This window comes from Vanessa atalanta, unplaced genomic scaffold, assembly GCF_905147765.1.
Source record: "Vanessa atalanta unplaced genomic scaffold, ilVanAtal1.2, whole genome shotgun sequence".
Taxonomy (NCBI): Eukaryota; Metazoa; Arthropoda; class Insecta; order Lepidoptera; family Nymphalidae; genus Vanessa; species Vanessa atalanta.
In genome coordinates, this window is record NW_025920007.1 from 12,501 (window position 1) to 20,000 (window position 7,500).

The following is a 7,500-nucleotide window of genomic DNA, read 5'->3' on the forward strand; positions in this document are numbered from 1 at the left end:
CGCATGTAAACGTAAACATACATACACATCGTATTTGTTATATTTGAACGGACCGAGAACGAGATTTATATTAAGTATATTTAAACACGTAATATAACACATCGAACGCGGATACCGTCATATGTTCGAGAAACGTCAGTCAGTCTATTGAGTCGGTTACGAAATAATAGACATTACGACATTAAACATTGAACAGTGTGGTTTATATTTTTATACAGCCGGCCCTCAGACAGGAGTGGTCCTGGATGTTTCTCCACGGACCGCAATGTGCGTTCGAAATGTCGATGTTCAAATGTGTCCTGCAGTTCACACTATGACGCGCAGTTAACTGCGTTCTTCATCGACCCGCGAGCCAAGTGATCCACCGTCCAGGGTAATGGTTTTTAATTTGTTTTATTTTTATAATTTCTACGATCACTCGAACGATTCTATACGCCAGTGATATGAGTTTATTTTTTTTTTATTTTTATTTTTTTTTTTGTTTTTTTCTCTTATTTTTAGTATACAGAGAAAAATTCAAAAAATTAAAAAAAAAAAAAAAAAAAAAGTTAAAAAAAAAAAAAAGTACAAAAAAAAAAAAAAAGAAATATACATTTTATTTGAAGATGACGATGTGCGTTAACACATCGTACTTTCCTCGAAATCGACATCGAAAAATATCAGAATAGGACGCGTTACACGACTCTGGACTCTGACTCGGACACACTGCTGTGTGAGAGAGAGAGAGTGAGAATCGCGTCCTCGCATCGAAACGACACATTCCGAACGTCGATATTTGTGTTTTAGAATTTTATTATCGTTCATTATCGCACTCTTTCGAGATTGATAATTTACGTTAATGATCCTTCCGCAGGTTCCCCTACGGAAACCTTGTTACGACTTTTACTTCCTCTAAATGATCAAGTTTGGTCAACTTCCCAGCAACGCCGACGGCCGTGAAGCCACCGCGTGTCGGTCCGAAGACCTCACTAAATCATTCAATCGGTAGTAGCGACGGGCGGTGTGTACAAAGGGCAGGGACGTAATCAACGCGAGCTTATGACTCGCGCTTACTAGGAATTCCTCGTTTATGGGGGATAATTGCAAACCCCAATCCCCAGCACGAAGGAGTTTCAACGGGTTGCCCGGGCCTCTAGGCCAGGGAGAACATGCTGATTCCTTCAGTGTAGCGCGCGTGCGGCCCAGGACATCTAAGGGCATCACAGACCTGTTATTGCTCAATCTCGTGCGGCTCGAAGCCGCCGGTCCCTCTAAGAAGAATTTTAATACGCCGCCAGTGAGTTGCTCGACCGAAATCGAGCACACCTAAATGACGACGCCTATTTAGCAGGCTAGAGTCTCGTTCGTTACCGGAATTAACCAGACAAATCGCTCCACCAACTAAGAACGGCCATGCACCACCACCCACCGAATCAAGAAAGAGCTATTAATCTGTCAATCCTTCCGGTGTCCGGGCCTGGTGAGATTTCCCGTGTTGAGTCAAATTAAGCCGCAGGCTCCACTCCTGGTGGTGCCCTTCCGTCAATTCCTTTAAGTTTCAGCTTTGCAACCATACTCCCCCCGGAGTCCAAAATCTTTGGTTTCCCGGAAGCTGCCCGCCGAGCCATTGTAGTAACGTCGGCGGATCGCTAGATGACATATTTACGGTTAGAACTAGGGCGGTATCTAATCGCCTTCGAACCTCTAACTTTCGTTCTTGATTGATGAAAACACCTTTGGCAAATGCTTTCGCTGATGTTCGTCTTGCGACGATCCAAGAATTTCACCTCTAACGTCGCAATACGAATGCCCCCAGTTATCCCTATTAATCATTACCTCGGAGTTCTGAAAACCAACAAAATAGAACCGAGATCATATTCTATTATTCCATGCACGAAATATTCAAGCGGCATTTTGAGCCCGCTTTGAGCACTCTAATTTGTTCAAAGTAAAATTGTCGGCCCATCTCGACACTCACTGAAGAGCACCGCGATAGGATTTTGATATTGAACCGGCGTTTTACCGCCGGCTCACCGACGATATGCTCCGCAGACGTGTCAGTATCACCGCGGATGCGGTGCACCGACAGCGCGGCGCACAAATGCAACTACGAGCTTTTTAACCGCAACAATTTTAGTATACGCTATTGGAGCTGGAATTACCGCGGCTGCTGGCACCAGACTTGCCCTCCAATTGTTCCTCGTTAAAATATTTAAAGTGTACTCATTCCGATTACGAGGCCTCGAAAGAGTCCCGTATCGTTATTTTTCGTCACTACCTCCCCGTGCCGGGAGTGGGTAATTTGCGCGCCTGCTGCCTTCCTTGGATGTGGTAGCCGTTTCTCAGGCTCCCTCTCCGGAATCGAACCCTGATTCCCCGTTACCCGTGACAACCATGGTAGTCGCAGAAACTACCATCGAAAGTTGATAAGGCAGACATTTGAAAGATGCGTCGCCGGTACTGGACCATGCGATCGGCAAAAGTTATCCAGATTCATCAAAATTAACGACTTCGGACGAGACGCCCTCCGTCGATTGGTTTTGATCTAATAAAAGCACTCATCCCATCACTGGTCAGAGTTCTGATTGCATGTATTAGCTCTAGAATTACCACAGTTATCCAAGTAACTGAGTAAGATCTAAGGAACCAAAACTGATATATTGAGCCATTCGCGGTATCGCCTTAATACGGCTTGCACTGAGACATGCATGGCTTAATCTTTGAGACAAGCATATAACTACTGGCAGGATCAACCAGGGAGCTAACCGAGACTTGTTGAAGTCGTCAATTACTCTTCTCGTTTCATATTCGCATATAAAATACACACAAACTTATGCATGCATGTACAATATACGCACAGTATGAAACGAGCGTCTCACCGTATCGTCGATCGCGTTAGACGCGATAGATTTTAACGGTTGACTCTTATAAAAATTTATATGAGACACAAACGCGCTTTAAGCACGCGCGCGCGCGTGCGTGCGCTATAATATATAACGCGACGACAGCGGCGGCGGCGGCGGCGGCGGCGGCGGAGGCGTCTTCACATAATGACACATAACGGTCACGAATTCGAACGTTCTAAACGAGATCGAGTTTTTTTTTCAAAATAACACTTCGCACACGACGTGTACGTATGTATTGTTCAACGATTATTATCGTAAAACATTGGGATCGACGCCCGGTGTTTGAGTGATCGTACCGATACTCGGGTTGTGTATTTTTTGTACATGATAAATGTAAAAATTAACAAAAAGAATTTTAGAAACGACCGTTCATATATAATATAAAAATTATACACACTATACGAATACACTGAATCTTTTAAGAACTCCGTCTCTAACGTTTTCTCATATCGTCGCGACGTCGCAGATCGACTACAATGAATCAACATTTATTCCATGAGGATAGATTGTAGCGAGAGCGACGACGACGACGATAAGAGGAAGAGCGCATGAGGCAGAGAGATCTACGTGCGTCCGTCGGTCGGCACAGTTTTACAGAACGAAAAAGAATCTTTTTATCATTTTCACGTGTGTCAGTGAATATCCCCAGCGGTCGAGACGAATCGTACGTACATACTTGGTTGTTACACTACGTAAAGTATAATATAACGCGATACGACGAATCGAGAGACACGCCAGAAGACACGCAACAAAGACGACAAATGAAAACGATAATAACATTTTTTTCGTTATACAAGAGTACTGATCCGGTCACTTCGCGTCTAACATCAATTTTTGAATGTTCGACGTTCGAACCGTCACTACTCCATATATATGCCTGACGATGAGTATGACATTCGGCTCGTTCGAACGGAATGTATTTTTTTTTTTATTATTATTATTATTTTATTATGTTTCTCATATTCGATCTGATATCATAAGACGACGAACCCCAGAACACGCACCCCCCCCCCCCTCCCCAACCCCCTCCCCCCCAACTGACACCCCAAACCCTCCAAAATCTCCAAAACTTCGATTATTTTGTTCTATATTTTTATAGATAGTATATGATTATATGATATTATGCAACGTCAATGCAACAACAACGACAACAACAACAACAACAACTTTTTTTGGTTGGCGGTAGGTTGAAATATCAACAACAAAAATTTTTGCTCTTAAGTTTTTATTTCATTAAAATTTCATTTTTATGCAAATAATAATATATGAAGTGTTAAAGTTAATATAAATTCCCACATTACCTGGTTCACAATCAATTCTCAACATTAATACAAGTACAATGGATTTACATAACCAGCTCAGCAAGAACATGGATGACATTGTTAAAATGTTCGAGTCCCGCATGAATCAATTTGATAAAATGCTCTCACTGTCAACACAAGCACAAGGAAGCACTAAACCACCGACCACTACCTTTGGAGACTTCAGTTCTCTCGCCTCGGACTATGCCGCTTTCAAAGATGTAATCTGGAAGTCCCTTAGTATGCTTCGTCAGCAAGTACAGCTGCTCTCGGTGGGTTTTGATATGCAGGAAGCTCGTTCCCGCAGCAGAGTGCTGCTTTTTCACGGTCTGCCGGAGAGTACTGACGAGCAAGTGGAGAGCAAGATTCAATCCGTGTTGCATAATCAATTAAAGCTGACTAGTATTGATTCTTCACAGCTGGATATCTGCCATCGTCTTGGCACAAAGAAGGAAAAACCAAGACCAATACTGGTTCGTTTTATTGCCACAAAGCACAGAAATCTTGTTTGGAATTCTAAAACATCTCTAAAAGGGTCTGGAGTTACTATATCGGAATTTTTGACTAAGCCCAGGCAAGAATTATTCGTTGCTGCTCGGAAACATTTCGGTTTGAAAAATTGCTGGACATCTGACGGAGTAATCATTGTGGCGCTTCCAGATAAAAGCCGTAAAAAGATCCTTACATCGGCTGAATTAAAGGATCTTTGCGAAAACTTTCCTCAAGTTTCCAGTGCGCCGGACCAGAAGACAAGATCTCGGCGGGTTAAAGTTACTACAAAGTAAAGGTTTCTCATATATTACTATAATTGCTGTCTGCCATTCATTACGTCACCCGTGTCTATGTATTTGTGTCCGTGTAGATGGTTTTTTGCTGCCAATTAATAATATGTTACTCTTATTTACGAGTCGGTAGTCTAAAAATTCGTCAATTTCTTTAAACAGTATAATTTAACCTTAAAGACAAGAGACTTGAACAACAGTCAAAACACTGACGTGTGACAACTGACATTGACACGCTTGACAGCAGATTAGCGTTCGGATATTCTGTTTAAAAATGTTTATTTTTGTGATGAATAAGCAGCTATGTTTCTTTTTCTTTGTATTATAAATTTTAAACAGATATTATCTAATTTCTATATTTTGTAGCTGCTATTTAGAATTTCAAAATATTTGTGTCATCTAAGTTATTTTCTTTTATTTATTATTGTGCTTGTATAATTATAGATAGGTAGCATAGACTTTTTTTTTTTTTTTTTGTTTCTCTTTTTGTTATGTATTTATTAAGCCAGGGACAAATAATGTGGGAGATTATTTGTTTCGCTTGTGATTAGTAGTATTTTTATTTCGTTTAATTGTTTTTGTTATTTCTTTTATTTAGATTAAGGTATATATATTTATATATTAATATTTATTTTATATCTATATGTCTGACTTAAGTGATGCTTGTATAAATGATGATTTCTTTTCATGCTCCTCTGATGATTTCCGTAGTGTTTCTAGCCATAATCAATCTTTTGATAGTGAAGGCTTGACGGTTGATTCACAATTAAATTCTATTTTTTCCTGCAATTCTAATTGTCTTAATTTTGTACATATAAATGCGCAAAGCATTCCGGCACATTACTCTGATTTTCTCGCATCATTTAGCAACGTGCAGGTCGACGGTATCCTTGTTTCTGAGTCTTGGTTAAAACCTTCTCTTCCTTCAACTCTTTACACTTTACCGGATTTCACTCTAATTCGTAATGACAGAGTTTCTCAGAGAGGGGGAGGTGTTTGCATTTTCTTACGAAATAATATACCCTTTCGGTTAATACAACAATCCTCAAACCTTTCCCCTAACATCCTTGAATACCTCTTCATAGAAATTTCTTCCCATCACACTAAACTCCTTTTAGGGGTCCTCTATTGTCCTTCCTTAAATATTAATTATTTTAACACCTTTGAAGACCTTCTTGAGAAACTATCACCTTCTTATGAACATGTGATCATAATGGGTGATCTTAACACTTGTCTCGTGAAAAATGATCACAGAGCGACAAATCTAAAATCTATCGTGTCTTCTTTTAATTTTACTATTCTTCCTCTCTCAGAAACTCATTTTTCACCTAATTGTACTCCGTCTCTTCTTGATGTCATTATTGTCTCCAACCCTCACAGTGTGTCAGCTCATGGTCAGCTGACAGCTCCTTTCTCCTTCCATGATTTACTCTTCGTTAGCTATAAACTCTCCTTCTCAAAGCGCAAGACTAAAACAATTATAAGACGCAATATGAAAAATCTAAATATTGAAAATTTATGTTATGACGCCAATGACATTGACTGGAGTAACGTCTATGCGTTTACGAATGTTGACGATAAGGTGGCCTATTTTAATGATTCATTAACAAAGTTGTATGACAAGCACGCTCCAATTAGGAAAATTAAGGTAAAACATCTACCTGCACCTTGGCTCACTCAAACTATCAAAAATATTATGGCAAAACGTGACAAAGCCAAGAGAGTCTCTAAAAGGAATCCTACTGACCTTAATATTGCGACGTACAAAAAATTGCGAAATCTCTGCAATAGGATGTGTAGAGATGCTAAACGCCGTTTCATCCACTCCTCCATCGATAAAATGTCTACTTCACAAATGTGGAGATTTTTTAAATCTTTAGGCGTGGGTAATCCCTCAAAATCTTCTCAACATTCATTTGATCTGAATTCTCTAAATAAACATTTTTGTACTCCCCCTTTAACAATTTCAGCCTCTACGAAGGCTGAAACATTGTTAAAGATGGCGAACGCCATCACGCCTGATTGTATTCCTTTTAATTTTCATACAGTCACAGAGAGCGAAGTCAAGAGAAGCATCCTATCTATCACTTCCAAGGCGGTTGGTAATGACAACATTAGTCGGGATATGTTATTACCTGTTCTTGACTCTTTAAACCCTGTTATTACCCACATTATAAACTTTTCCTTTGAATCCAATACCTTTCCAACAGCTTGGAAGTTAGCACATGTGATTCCTTTACCCAAATTATCAAATCCCTCTTCATTTTCACAATTTCGTCCCATCTCTATTTTGCCTATCCTATCAAAAATCCTTGAAGACGTTGTACATAAGCAACTGTCAGAATTCCTAACACATAATCATCTCCTTAGTCCTTTTCAATCCGGTTTCCGTTCCGGTCACAGTACTTCCACCGCACTGCTTAAAGTCACTGAAGACATTCGCTTCGCTATGGACAAAAGAGAGTTTACTATTCTCATTTTGCTCGATTTTAGCAATGCCTTTAATTCAGTCGACTTTGATGTATTGCTTGG

General features: G+C 40.1%; 2 non-coding genes across 2 annotated transcripts; both read right to left on the reverse strand.

The window, feature by feature from the left end:
• Nucleotides 1-219: 219 nt before the first annotated feature.
• LOC125076655 lies at nt 220-376 on the reverse strand. Its single transcript, XR_007120583.1, has one exon. It is a non-coding gene; the product is annotated as a 5.8S ribosomal RNA (ribosomal RNA).
• Nucleotides 377-836: 460 nt separating this feature from the next.
• LOC125076658 lies at nt 837-2,739 on the reverse strand. Its single transcript, XR_007120586.1, has one exon. It is a non-coding gene; the product is annotated as a small subunit ribosomal RNA (ribosomal RNA).
• Nucleotides 2,740-7,500: the final 4,761 nt, after the last annotated feature.